General features: G+C 44.1%; 1 long non-coding RNA gene and 1 pseudogene across 3 annotated transcripts in view; one reads left to right on the top strand and one right to left on the bottom strand.

Annotated features, from left to right (window-relative positions):
• LOC134933113 (uncharacterized) overlaps positions 1-14762 on the top strand; it is a 185375-nt gene that overhangs the window by 149628 nt on the left and 20985 nt on the right. The window lies entirely within an intron of this gene.
• Positions 14100-14219, bottom strand: LOC134937702 (5S ribosomal RNA; annotated as a pseudogene).

Raw genomic sequence — 14762 nt, forward strand, 5'->3', positions numbered from 1 at the left:
GGAAACTGAGGGACATCATTGCACAATGGCTTACCCCAATTAGACTCTCCTGGGGATTTGTGATATCGGACAACACCACCAATATTGTGCGTGCATTACATCTGGGCAAATTCTAGCACGTCCCACGTTTTGCACATACAATTAATTTGGTGGTGCAGAATTTTTTGAAAAATGTTAGGGGCGTGCAGGAGATGCTGCCGGTGGCCGGAAAAAATTGCGTCACACTTTCGACATTCAGCAACCGCATGCCGAAGACTGGAGCGCCATCAAACACACCTGAACCTGCCCTGCCATCACCTGAAGCAAGAGGTGGAATTCAACACTCTATATGCTTCAGAGGATGGAGGAGCAGCAAAAGGCCATTCAAGCCTATACATCCACCTACGATATAGGCAGAGGGGGAATGTACCTGACTCCGTCTTGTGCAAGGTTCTCCAACCCTTTGAACTTGCCACACGTGAAGTCAGTTCAGGCACTGCCAGCTTGAGTCAGGTCATTCCCCTCATCAGGCTTTTGCAGAAGCAGCTGGAGAAAATAAAGGAGGAGCTAAGATGGAGCGAAGTATGTGGGACTTGTGGATGGAGCCCTTCATTCGCTTTGCCAGGATTCAAAGGTGGTCAATCTGTTGAAATCAGAGCACTACATTTTGGCCACCGTGCTCGATCCTAGGTTTAAAGCCTACGTTGTATCTCTTTTTCCGGCAGACACAAGTCTGCAGAGGTTCAAAGACCTGCTGGTGAGAAAATTGTCAACTCAAGCGGTACGTGACCTGTCAACAGCTCCTCCTTTCCCTTCTTCCGCAACTGGGGCTGCGAGGAAAAGGATAAGATTTCCTAGCCCACCCGCTGGCGGTGATGCAGGGCAGTCAGGAGCGAGTGCTGACATCTGGTCTGGACTGAAGGACCTGCCAACGATTACTGACATGTCTACTGTCACTGCATATGATTCTGTCACCACTGAAAGAATGTTGGACGATTATATGAGTGACAGCATCCAAGTAGGCATGTCAGACAGTCCGTACGTATACTGGCAGGAAAAAGAGGCAATTTGGATGCCCTTGCACAAACTGGCTTTATTTTACCTAAGTTGCCCCCCCTCCAGTGTGTACTCCGAAAGAGTGTTTAGTGCAGCCAGTAACCTTGTCAGCGATCGGCGTAGGAGGTTACTTTCAGAAAATGTGGAGAAGATGATGTTAATCAAAATGAATTATAATTTCCTCCGAAAAGACCTTGACCAGCAATTGCCTCCAGAAAGTACACAGGGACCTGTGATGGTGGATTCCAGTGGGGACCAATTAATACTCTGTGAGGAGGAGGATGTACACAGTGAAAGGGGTGAGGAATCGGAGGATGAGGTCAACATCTTGCCTCTGTAGAGCCAGTTTGTGCAAGGAGAGATTGATTGCTTCTATTTTGGTGGAGGCCCAAACAAACCAATCATTTCAGCCACAGTCGTGTGGCAGACCCTGCCGGAGAAATGATTGGTTTGTTAAAGTGTGCATGTCCTGTTTATACAACATAAGGGTGGGTGGGAGGGCCCAAAGACAATTTCATTTTGCACCTCTTTTTCTTCTTTGCATCATGTGCTGTTTGTGGACTAGTTTTTTTAAGTGCTATCCTGTCTGCCACTGCAGTGCCACTCCTAGATGGGCCAGGTGTTTGTGCCGCACACTTGTGTCGCTTAGCTTAGTCATACAGCCACCTTGGTGCAACCTTTTGGCCTAAAAACAATATTGTGAGGTGTGTGATGTTCAGAATTATCTTGAATTGAGTGGAAATGATTGTATTAGAGATGAATAATACCGTAGGATCAAAATTACCCCCAAATTCTGTGATTTTTGCTGTTTTTATGTTGTTGTTTTTTCAAAAATCATCCAGATCCAGATCCAAAACACGAAAGGGTGGTTTTGTCAAAATCAACCCAAAACCAAAACACGAGCAGGGAATTAGAACCAAAACACGAAAAGTGCCCGCCGAACATCTCTACTAAATACTATATATTTTTACACTCTAGCAGACACTAGCGAATATAGTTGCTTAGTGGCGGTTTTGCTATGTACAGATTTACTAAAGCCCAAACCAATGGGAAACCAATAAGAAATCCCCTTTTAGAATAGAGTTGAACATTGAAGCACCACCAACGTTTTTCTATTCCAAGAAATACCCTCAGATTTACTAAGCAGTGGGAGTCAACTCCACACCTAAATTACAGCTAAACCAGCCCAGTAAAAGACCTGACTCCGGTGGGCAGTGAGAATGGTGCGAGTTCCCCCCTATTCTTCACTAATCCACACTAGGTTAAACTAGCCAGGGCTTGTGATACCATAGCAGGGAGACATACAGCATGGCCCGCCCCTTCCAAAATGTCAACAAGCTGGAATCCCTGGGGAAGTGGGCCACCGACCCCAAAAAATGTAGTGGTAGTTCTAATGATCTGGCTGAACAGTGCGGCTTCATACATTCAAAACATCCTTAGAAAAGAACCCGTGTGTTCTTATTTATTAGATTGCAATCTCTATAGTACACTCTGGTGGTCATTCCGAGTTGTTCGATCGGTAAATTTTTTCGCATCGCAGCGATTTTCCGCTTAGTGCGCATGCGCAAAGTCCGCACTGCGACTGCGCCAAGTAAATTTGCTATGCTGTTAGGTATTTTACTCACGGTTTTTTCTTCGTTCTGGTGATCGTAATGTGATTGACAGGAAGTGGGTGTTTCTGGGCGGAAACAGGCCGTTTTATGGGTGTGTGCGAAAAAACGCTACCGTTTCTGGGAAAAACGCGGGAGTGGCTGGAGAAACGGAGGAGTGTCTGGGCGAACGCTGGGTGTGTTTGTGACGTCAAACCAGGAACGACAAGCCCTGAACTGATCGCAGATGCCGAGTAAGTCTGGAGCTACTCAGAAACTGCTAAGAGGTGTGTAGTCGCAATTTTGAGAATCTTTCGTTCGCAATTTTGATAAGCTAAGATTCACTCCCAGTAGGCGGCGGCTTAGCGTGTGCAAAGCTGCTAAAAGCAGCTTGCGAGCGAACAACTCGGAATGAGGGCCTCTGTACTTACACCAAGTACTTCTGAGAATGCATCAAATGCTGTTAAAGGTTAATATCACTTTAAACAACTCAAAGTTTGGGCTCACAATAGGAGACTGTATGAAAGGCCTACAGAGCAGCAGGTCATTTTGATTTAAGCAGTGACCGCAGGGATTGAATACAAAGATGAACTGTTCTTATGTGGGTTAATTAGGCATGTAAGAGCCAGACAACTTAGTGGAGCACATTTATCTATGCAATGAGGTTTCGCCTTGTGAAACATTATGACCCCACTAAATAACACACCCAGTTCACAGAAGATGCACATTCAAAACTTCTTGTACATTAATCCAAACTCATGTGTAAGGAAGGATTCAAACCTTTTTCCATACAGAACACTGCTATAGTAAGAAGATGACAAAAGCAACAAAGTCCCTCTCAAGGCATCTGCTGCCTAGAACAGTGGTTCTCAAACTGTGTGCCATGGCACCCTGTGGTGCCTTGGGACACTTGCAGGGGTGTGCTGGGTTGGTGGTCCGGGACCAATTCAAATTATTTATGGTCAAAGCAATGGGCAAAACCAGTGCTGGTTGCGATCAGTCATAAAATACGTGGACAAACAGTTGTGAATCTTGTCCCTCACCACACAATTGAACCTAATGGTGACATATAAACACAATTTACTTAATTTAATATTTATTTCTAAATTTCTCTATGAGGAGCTTCTGGCATAGAGGTGCTGTGAAACAAATTCTGATACTCTAGGGCGCCCTGATTCCAAAAAGTTTGGGAACAACTGTCCTAGAAGGCTGATAAATTATGCGTCAATGCCGTTAACCACACCCCCACACAATACCATTTCTTTGCTGTGATTATAGTGGCAGACTGTGAGGTGTATTAAGTCGCAGTCCCTGATGGCACAGGCTTCACCCATCTCTGAACAAACCAGGTTTCTTGCACTAGGATGACACCAGATTCTGACATTTTCTGACGCTTTCCTTCCTTTTGGTTACAGCTACATCATGTCCTGGAAACGGGTGGTGGGGGTGAAAGGCTGTAATGGACATGGTGAGCAGTGGTGCCAAGAAGGGGGGCAAGCAGGTACTTAATTGCCAGGGCTTGTTGGAGGTCTGGGCCAGCTACTAAGGGGACATTATCCCTCTGTGCGCGCCCTCTACAGTGGCATGGAGGAGGGGACATGAGGATGCAGCGGCACGTGTATACTCAGGAGGAAGTCTCTCCCCATATGTGCCAGCTGCTGTGGACATGGCTATGTTATCTGCAGTAGGTAGGGCTGGTATGCATAATTGGTTTTGCAACTGATTTATCAACAATTGTCCAGGAATAGTTGTAGTAATGGGTACCACAAATCTATTAGAACTCTTTTCTGAAACATAGCAGAAATATATACCATTCTTTCTATACAGTGGGGCAAAAAAGTATTTGGACAGCCACCGATTGTGCAAGTTGACCCATTTAAAAAAGATGAGAGAGGTCTGTAATTTCCATCATAGGTAGGGTGTGTACACACGGTGAGATATTTTCTTTCTATTTTGACTATATAGTCAAAATCGCAAGAAAAGTTAGTGCAGATCGTAAGGTGAAAGTCACCTTGCGATCCCGATTCAATCCCGATGCGCAGTCCCGCCAGGTCGGCATCGCAAGAAAAGATAGACTGTGCAGGCAAGTCAATCCTTGCTAGATCGGTGTACTATCTAGTTCATCTCACATGTCAATGACATCTCGCATAAGCCAAAATCTCACATAAGCCAAAATCGTATGCACACATAATCCATATCTCAAGAAAAGTTAGTCAAAATCTGTGCTATCTGGGCTCCGGGGAGTTCAAGGGAAATCGCAAGTGAAAATCGGGCATAGCAAGGATCTCACCGTGTGTACAAACCCGTAAACTTCAACTGTGAGAGACAGAATCTGAAAAAAAAACCTAGGAAATCACATTGTATGATTTTTAAACAATTTATTTGTATATTCTTGCGGAAAATAAATATTTGGACAATCAAAAAGTTTAACTCAATACTTTGTAACATAACCTCGGTTTGCAATTACAGAGGTCAAATGTTTGCTGTAGTTCTTGACCAGGTTTGCACACACTGTAGCAGGTATTTTGGCCCACTCTTCCATGCAGATCTTCTCGAGATCTGTCATGTTTTGGGGCTGTCGCCGGGCAACACGGACTTTCAACTCCCTCCACAGATTTTCTATTGGGTTGAGGTATGGAGACTGGCTAGGCCACTCCAGGACCTTGAAATGCTTCTTACGGAGCCACTCCTTAGTTGCCCGGGCGGTGTGTTTGAGGTCATTGTCATGCTGGAAGACCCAGCCACGTTCCATCTTCAATGCTCTTACTGAGGGAAGGAGGTCTTTGCCCAAAATCTCACGATACATGGCCCCATTCATCCTCTCCTTAATACGGATCAGTCGTCCTGTCCCCTTTGCAGAAAAGTAGCCCCAAAGCATGTTGTTTCCACCCCCATGCTTCACAGTAGGTATGAGATGCCATTCATCATTCTACTCACTCCAAACACGTTGAGTGGAGTTTATACCAAAAAGTTCGATTTTGCTCTCATCTGACCACATTACATTCTCCCAATCCTCCTCTGGATCATCTAGATGGCCACTGGCAAACTTTAGACGGGCCTGGACATGTGCTGGCTTAAGCAGTGGGACCTTTCGGGCGCTACAGGATTTCAATCCATGATGACGTAGTGTGTTACTAATTGTAACCTTTGTAACTGTGGTCCCAGCTCTCTTGAGGTCATTGACCATGTCCCCCCATGTAGTTCTGGGCTGATTCCTCACCGTTCTCAAGATCATCGATACCCCACGAGGTGAGATCTTGTATGGAGACCCAGGTCGAGGGAGATTGTCAGTGATCTTGTATTTCTTCCATTTTTTAATAAATGCGCTAACAGTTGATCTCTTCTCACCAAGCTGCTTGCCTATTGTCGAGTAGCTCATCCCAGCCTTGTGCAGCTCTACAATTTTGTCCCTGGTGTCCTTAGTCAGCTCTCTGGTCTTGGCCATGGTGGAGACGTAGCAGTCTGACTGTTTGAGGGTGTGTGTTTTGTTCATATGTTTGTAAATCCAGTCATCAGGACACAGAGACATGTGAGTTCACTGCTGTGCTGTTTTATTTCATCACCAACTCCAGGCACACTGCACACTGGACCACCCACTTCCCAGCATCCCCCTGGTCCCAGGGACCATCACTGAAGATTCAGGCTTACACATATTAGTAAGGGAGTGTCTACAAATATTAAGCATTCTAATACACTAACATCACATTATCACTGACCTGGTTTGAGGAGGTTGTGGACTCGGGGTTTCTTCCGATGACCGGGAAGTGGAACCGCAATTGGGCCGCAGCAGAGATGGCCGGATGTAAGTCTTCCTCATGCAGGATCTGATCGGCGGACAGGAGGCACGTGCGGACGCTGAAGGTCTCCTGAAAGAGAGAACTTGACAGGTGCTGGTAAATCACGAAGGTGCTGGGAGGCACGGAGGTACGAAGGTGCTGGAGGCACGGAGGTGCTTGGAGGCACGGAGGTGCTTGGAGGCACGGATGTGCTGGAGGCACGGAGGTGCTTGGAGGCACGGAGGTGCAGCACTGGAGATCACAGGTACAGTTGAACGATGATACTGATACTCAGGCGCCGGAGCACTGCCCGGCGTCTGAATTTAAACTTCCCGCCAGGGCCTGATTGGAGGACGGGCCGATGACGTCACCCGCAGCTCCCGAGGACGTCGGACGTGGAGGCCTGCTAGACGGAGCGTCGGACGCCGGGGACCCGCCAGCGAGGACGGCCGCACGGAGACCCAGCGCGCCCGGAGAGGTAAGTATGAAGACCGCGGCGCCGTGACACACATCCTCTTTTCTTAAAAGATAAGCCCTGTACGCTTCAATGCAACAATTAACAACGTCATATTAATCATCTAACATGTTTCAATGAGTCTCTGAGGTCTGCGTATTTCCCTTTTGGGTCTTTCATACACAGTCTGTGTTTCATCGACCATGTTGGACCTTTCTAGAATCGTGGTTTGTTCACCATTATGAGGATCATCATACATGTCAGATGAAGGGTATTCTTCAGTCATGTGGTCTTCATTATGGTTAGGTTGAGATCTTAAATCCACCCTTCTTACTTCCGTTCCACGCTCTGTACGTATAGTATAAGATCTTGGTGCTACTTTGTGCTTGCACAATACCTTTCTGCACCCAAATACCTTTCTCGTGATCTCTGAGACGGACTTGGTCACCCGCCTGTTGACGTTCCTTACTCAGTCTGACCAACGCTGAGTTATGTGTATTAAGCAGTTCATCATGTATCGGGAGATTTGCTCTAATCCTCCTTCCCATCAGCATTTGTGCAGGAGAAAGTCCATTCTGTAAAGGTGTACTGCGGTAGATTAAAAGACTTTTGTAGAAATCTTCTTTACCTTCTTGAGCTTTTTTCATGAGACTCTTTACAGTTTTTACTGAACTTTCCACCAACTCATCAGCAAATTGTCTAAATTCAGCACTGGAAAACTGAGGACCATTGTCAGTGAACACTTCCATAGGAACACCATGCCTTGCAAAGACTGACTTCATGCAATTGAGTACGGCTTTACTAGTAGTTGTATGTAGTGTCTTCACCTCAGGGTAGTTAGAGTAATAATCAGTCACGACAATGTACGTTTTCCCATTACAATCAAACAAATCTGCGCCAACTTTCTGGCACGGTGTCTCTGGCACTTTGTGAGGACTCAGTGGCTCGACTTGTTGTTTCGGTCTATACGTAAGACATAATTCACATGTAGCTGTAGTCTGTGCTATGTCTTGGTTCATTCTTGGCCAATACATAACTTCACGCGCTCTCCGCTTACATTTTTCTTCTCCTAAGTGGCCTTTATGTATCTTGCACAGCATAGTTTTTCTTAGTCGTGCAGGTATGACAAACCTATTGCCTTTGTAAATAATACCATCAACAACTGTAAGGTCACTGCGGTACATCCAATAATCATGGATAGACAGCGGGCACGCATGTTTTCTGCTGGCCAACCTTTCAGAATGATATCTTTCAACACTTTCATTGTGTCATCTGTCTCAGTTTCTTTCCTAATATGTTCTTGTCTTGCAAGAGACACTGGTAGAGAAGCTACAATCAAATTAACATAGGCTTCTATCTCTTCATCCATCAGACTTTTGGATCCTTCACTTTTGTCCACAGCACGAGAAAGTGTATCAGCAATGTACATGTATTTGCCGGGACAGTACAGCAAGTGTACATCACATTTCTGTAGTCTGATAAGCATTCGTTGAATTCTCATGGGACAGTCATGTAATGATTTAGTCATGATAGCTACCAATGGCTTGTGGTCAGTTTCCACTGTAAATGTTTGACCATACACAAACTGATGAAATCGCTCACATGCATATGTGATCGCTAGAAGTTCTTTTTCTCTCTGAGCATACCATGTTTCAGCACTTGTCAGTGCTCTTGATGCATAGATTACTGGTTGCCATGTATCCTCATGTTCTTGTAACAGCACTGAGCCTAGGCCAAATTGCGAAGCATCTGCTGAAATTCTTATTCTTTTCGCAGGATCAAAGAATTTTAGCACTGGTTGCTCTGTAATGATCTGTTTCAAGTTTTGCCAACTTTCTTCTTGTTCATGTGACCACATCCACTCGTTATCTTTGTCCAACAACCATCTAAGAGAGGCTGTTCATTCAGAGAGTTGAGAAATAAACTTTCCTAAGTAAGTAATCATTCCTAGGAATCTTCTGACGTTGTCTTTGTTGTTAGGACGTTCCATGTTCACTATGGCTGATATTTTCCTTGGGTCTGGTTTTACACCTTGATCCAAGACCACGTCACCCATAAAGGTAAGTGTATTCACGCCAAATTCACATTTGTCCTTGTTTAGCTTTAGATTTACTTTCTTGACAAGTTCCATTACTTGTCTCAATCTAGAATCATGTTCTTCCTTTGTAGATCCCCAGACAATAATGTCATCCATCATTGTTTCAACACCTAGAATATGTTAAAAAATCATGTGTATCTTTTTGTGATATACTTCTGGAGCAGACAATATTCCATATGAAAAAAGGGGGTGTGCTCTCTCTACAGTGGCGCTGGTCTCTCTTATGGTCACCTATGTATGTGGATAATACCCAGGTGTGAAAGTGTATGTTGAAACACACTGGTATGGTAAATAAAATGGAATTTAATACAATACTAACATGCAATGTCTAAAAACAAGCAATACATAAAAAAACACAAGTGGACTGGGAACAGGCCATGGGGGGAATGTGATCCTACCGATGCAGGTGGAGGAGCCGCATGTGTCAAAATAAAGGCAGGGTACCCCGGGAAATACCCTGCTGGTGGCTCCTCTGATCGAATTCCCTTCCAGGCAATCAGGAAAACAGTCTGCCAAACGTCCAGGGGCTGGTCAGCGCCACAAGGTATCTCATTTACCATACGAGTGTGTTTCAACATACACTTTCACACCTGGGTATTATCCACATACATAGGTGACCATAAGAGAGACCAGCGCCATTGTAGAGAGAGCACACCCCCTTTTTTCATTTTGCACTTTTGTACTGAGCCCTTAGGGAGCTCTGGCACTCTCCACACGGCCAGCTGTCTCAGTCCTATACAGCGCAGACTTGCTACCCCCGCCCTCCAGTTTGCACAAATATTCCATATGGTAGTCGAAGAAATCTGTATCGACCTTTCGGTGTATTAAATGTACAAAGCTTTGAGCTGGCCTCATCTAGCTTCATTTGCAAGAATCCTGAAGATGCGTCCAATTTACTGAAACCATTTTGCTCCCGCAAATTGCGACATGATTTCATCCCTGGTTGGTAGTTTGAAATGTTCTCGTTTAATAGCTTTGTTTAAATCTCTGGGGTCTAGACATATTCTGAGTTGTCCATTTTTCTTTTCAACAATTACTAAGGAGCTTACCCATTCAGTAGGCTCATCAGCTTTCTGTATCACACCCAAGGCTTCCATGCGATTTAACTCTTGTTTCCGTTTTTCTCTCAGTGCTAACTGCACTTTTCTACAGGGGTGTATCACTTAAGAAATTTGCGTGTCTATATTTATTTTATGCTCTCCAGGCAAACAACCTAGACCTTCAAACAAGTCTCTGTATTCTGTAAACATCGATTTGCAGTCATCTTCTACTTGTGATGTCACCATAAAAACTTTCTTTAGCAAGCTTAGTTTCTCACAGGAACTTAATCCTAGAATCGGTTGCACATTTTTATCCACAATCAGTAGAGATGTTTTAAATTGTTGTCCCTTATATTTCAGTGTCACTAAGCATGTTCCTTTCACAGGAATTTCCTCCCCAGTGTACCCTGTAACTTTCACTTTGGCTGGATGAATTTTAGGTTTTACTCTAAAAGTCTTATAGTCTTGAAACGATATTAAATTCACCTGCGCGCCAGTATCAAGTTTAAAGGGAATGACAATCTCGTTCACAGTTAAAGGGACAATCCATTCTTTCTTATCTGCACTGCAAGTTCAATGCAATCCACAAATAATTCCTCTGTTTAATAGCATGCACTTTGGTTTCACTTTTCATTTTACAGCATTTGGCAAAGTGATTAAGTCTACCACATTTCATGCAGGTTTTACCATAAGCCGGGCACATTTTAGGATTGTGAGCATTTCCACATCTATTACACATTTCCTTATTAGACTGTGGCTTAGACTGCTTCATTCTTGAGAATGGAGGTTTGCTTGGCTCTGTTTTCTGCACTACATGTACATCAGCTTCCTTGTGTAACGTTTTGGCTTGAAATCTAGTTATTTCTGCAGATCTACACATAGTCACTGCCTTGTCTAGTGTTAGGTCTTGCTCTCTCAGCAGTCTCTCTCTGAGTCCATTATCATGTATTCCACAGACTATACGATCTCTAATCAGTGAATCCTTTAAATCACCAAACTCACAGGTTTTACTGAGTGATTGCAGCTCTGTAACATACTGATCAAATCCATCTACAGACTTCTGATCACATGTGATAAACTTATATCTTTCATGTCACATTTTTCCTTGGCACAAAGTAATCTTCAAACTTTTGCATTATAGAAGATAGCACCATATTCTGCCCATCAGCAAACTGAAAACTATTATAAATGTCCAGCACATCCTCTCCTATCACATGGAGGAAAATGGATGCCTTAGTTTTGTCAGCCTCTGTATTAGCTCCACATGCAGCAAGATATATATTAAACCTTTGCTTAAATCTTTTCCAGTTTTCAGACAAGTTCAGCATGTCTGTTGGAGGAGCCAGTTTATACATGGTTACTCACTGTTTGAAGAGAGGAGCACACGGCAGGCTTTGCAGACACTGAGTATCACAGCCTTACAGACTTCTGCAAGATTCTTTCACACTCTGAGAGCACTAGTAGTCCAAGTTAAACTTCTTCTGACACCATGTTTTGTTCATATGTTTGTAAATCCAGTCATCAGGACACAGAGACATGTGAGTTCACTACTGTGCTGTTTTATTTCATCACCAACTCCAGGCACTCTGCACACTGGACCACCCACTTCCCAGCATCCCCCTGGTCCCAGGGACCATCACTGAAGATTCAGGCTTACACATATTAGTAAGGGAGTGTCTACAAATATTAAGCATTCTAATACACTAACATCACAGTGTGGACACGTGTCTTTTATACAGATAACCAGTTCAAACAGGTGCCATTAATACAGGTAACGAGTGGAGGATAGAAAAGCTTCTTAAAGAAGAAGTAACAGGTCCGTGAGAGCCAGAAATCTTGCTGCTTGGTAGGTGTCCAAATATTTATTTTCCACAAGAATATACAAGTAAATTGTTTAAAAATAATACAATGTGATTTCCTGGGTTCTCTAACAGTTGAAGTGTACCTATGATGGAAATTACAGACCTCTCTCATCTTTTTAAGTGAGTCAACTTGCACAGTCGGTGGCTGTCCAAATACTTTTTTGCCCCACTGTATGGTACTATTTTCTACACCTATGCATAAGAAACATGATTACATAATATGGATTTCTTGTTGTGATACATTACAGTGTGTGTATGTATATATATATATATATATATATATATATATATATATACACATACAGGTAGGCGACGGCGCGGCACTCAGGGCTTGGAGAAAGAAAACAACCAGCGACAACCAAGTCTGCAACAACGTTTCAATCAATAGATTTTCATCAGGTTACAATAAACCAATAGAACATCCTACCTTATATCCCCCACCAACACCATGTGAGCGGACTCTCTGCGCCGGCGTCCTCCCCGTGCTGTCGCATGCCGATGACGTCATTCCTCACGCAATCCCGCCGATCAACGCGGGAGTCCCCGGCAGCAGCGCCGCTTGCTGGCGTCATCACGCACAAGCGAGATGCACGCCCCCGTCACCATAGCATCTGGAATAGTGTCACATACACTGTTTAGAGCAAAACAAAGAGACAATAGATACAATTACCCAGATAGAAACAACATCATGCCAAGCTTCATATAAAATTAATAGCAGCAGTCATATCAAGGAAAAAATATATTGTAACTAACATTGGATACAAATAATTAAAGCATTGCACCCAGGGTTAATTTATCATTAAGCCCTTTGGGTGTCATAACACCCAACCGAATAATCTATTGTTGACCAACAATGCCCCTCTATCCCCACCTCTCTTGGATACCGGGACGTGGTCAATCATACGATATCTGAGACCAGCTAATGTAAGACGTGCAACTAGAAAGTGTCTAGCGACCGGCTGGTCGCTAGTTCTACTTTCTAGAGCATATATATATATATATATATATATATACATAAAAGAGCAAAAATGACAGCACTCAACACCATAGTACAGAATGAATAGATGGTGCAAGGCAGTAAAATAACATAAAGGCACTCGATTTTCCAGCTCATTGGAAAAAGCAAAACAAGCCAGCACTCACGGTTTAGATGAAAAAACGAAGAAGATTTATTTTATATCAAGGCGTCAAGTGTACATACAGGCACAGCCCGACAGCTGTCTCAACCGATACAGGTCTTCCTCAGGGGCTATCTGAGCAGTGTCTAGCACAGGGATATAAACATAAATTGGCGCCAAAACAGCAAAAAACCAACATCCAATGGGAGGAGAGGGAGGCGGGACAAGCCCTGAATTTATTTATTTTTTTATTATGAAGATTTATTCCATATCAAGGCGACAAGTGTACATACAGGCACAGCCCGTGGCTCCCCAGCTCCGTTGTGTCATCGCTAATGTAAACAAAGCCGGCGCCTTCCCTGGCAACGGCTCTGGTGCGCTGTGTGCGAGTAGGGGGACACCAGCACAGACAACACTGAGCCCGCACAGGGGACGGGGACAGTGTAGGCTGAACACGGTGTATAACAAGACATGGAATGTGGCATGACATAAAAAACTAAAATATAGCGCTGAAAGAGAAAAAAACATATACTACATAATCACACAATGCATAAACAAAAAGAATAACCAATGCAAGATGCAAATAAGAGAATGTGCTCCGCTGGGTATCGCTGATAAAAAGGTGTCAAACAATAGCTGTAAACTATCCCGTATGGACAGATCCCTGAAGCCATAACGATCATTAAGGCACTGTAGGCATTAAATGGACCAATAGGTCTAACTCAATCATATATCAGAAATGACAGCGACAGTTAATGGCACATATGGTGGTGGATGACATTGGAAAGTGTCAATGGACAATATTCAGGTGCCCAGCAGAGCAAAAACTAAACAGCGGCAGAAGAACAGGAAAATGAAGGAAAATCCCATAGGGGCAAAGATGTGGCAGGACGCTATCAGCATCCCTGTGGATAGAGCACCTAAGTGAAATATAAAATGAAAGAAAAGAAATAGAATTAAGGTAGAGCCCACTGTGTGCAGATATTGGATGGATCGAAGGTAGTGCATTAACCGGAAGGGTAAATGATGCCAAGGGATAGGGGGTGGGAGCACAAGAACGCAGAATAAACAGAGATAACTAAAGGATGCCCATGTTATAGTCCGAGGCCATGAGTGGTCAAGTGATAAAAGTACAGCACCCAGTATTCCCAGACCGTCTCCAGAACTGGTACTGACTGGGCCCAACACTGCTTAGTTTCCAAGATCGGACGGAATTGGACGTCGTCCAGTGTGGTATGGCTGTAGAACACACTAGAATTCCACATCAAGAGCCGCCAAATGCCTATCCGTAACAGGGCAATGCTGGTGGTGATGGCAGAAAGGTGCCATAGCAGCAAAGTCACTCCCACAACCCATGAGGAATGCAAGATAAGTAATCGCATCAATACATCATGCACAATCACTGACACACGGCGGTGTCAAGGGGCTCAAGCAAAACACTTAGTAGGTGAAAATGCATAATACTGGACACACGGCGGTGTCTAAAGAAATGAAACCAACAAAAGCAAGGGCTGGATCGCTTCACAAGAAACAACCCAACCTAAAGTCTTCATTAAGACCATTGGGAGTCAAAGTGTGTAGTCTGTGAATCCACTGGAGTTCTCTTTGTAGTAACAGCCTGTCTCGGTCACCTCCCCGCTGGAGTGGTGGTATCTGGTCTATAATGCAACATTTAAGTTGATTGACCGTATGCTGTGCCTCTTTGAAGTGTCTTGCAACTGGTAAGTTCGTGAAGTCTCTCGTGGAATCTGTGGATGCAAGACATTTCTTAATAAAGGAGCGATCCCTAT

The sequence above is a fragment of the Pseudophryne corroboree genome, chromosome 6 (assembly GCF_028390025.1).
Source record: "Pseudophryne corroboree isolate aPseCor3 chromosome 6, aPseCor3.hap2, whole genome shotgun sequence".
NCBI classification, from domain to species: domain Eukaryota; kingdom Metazoa; phylum Chordata; class Amphibia; order Anura; family Myobatrachidae; genus Pseudophryne; species Pseudophryne corroboree.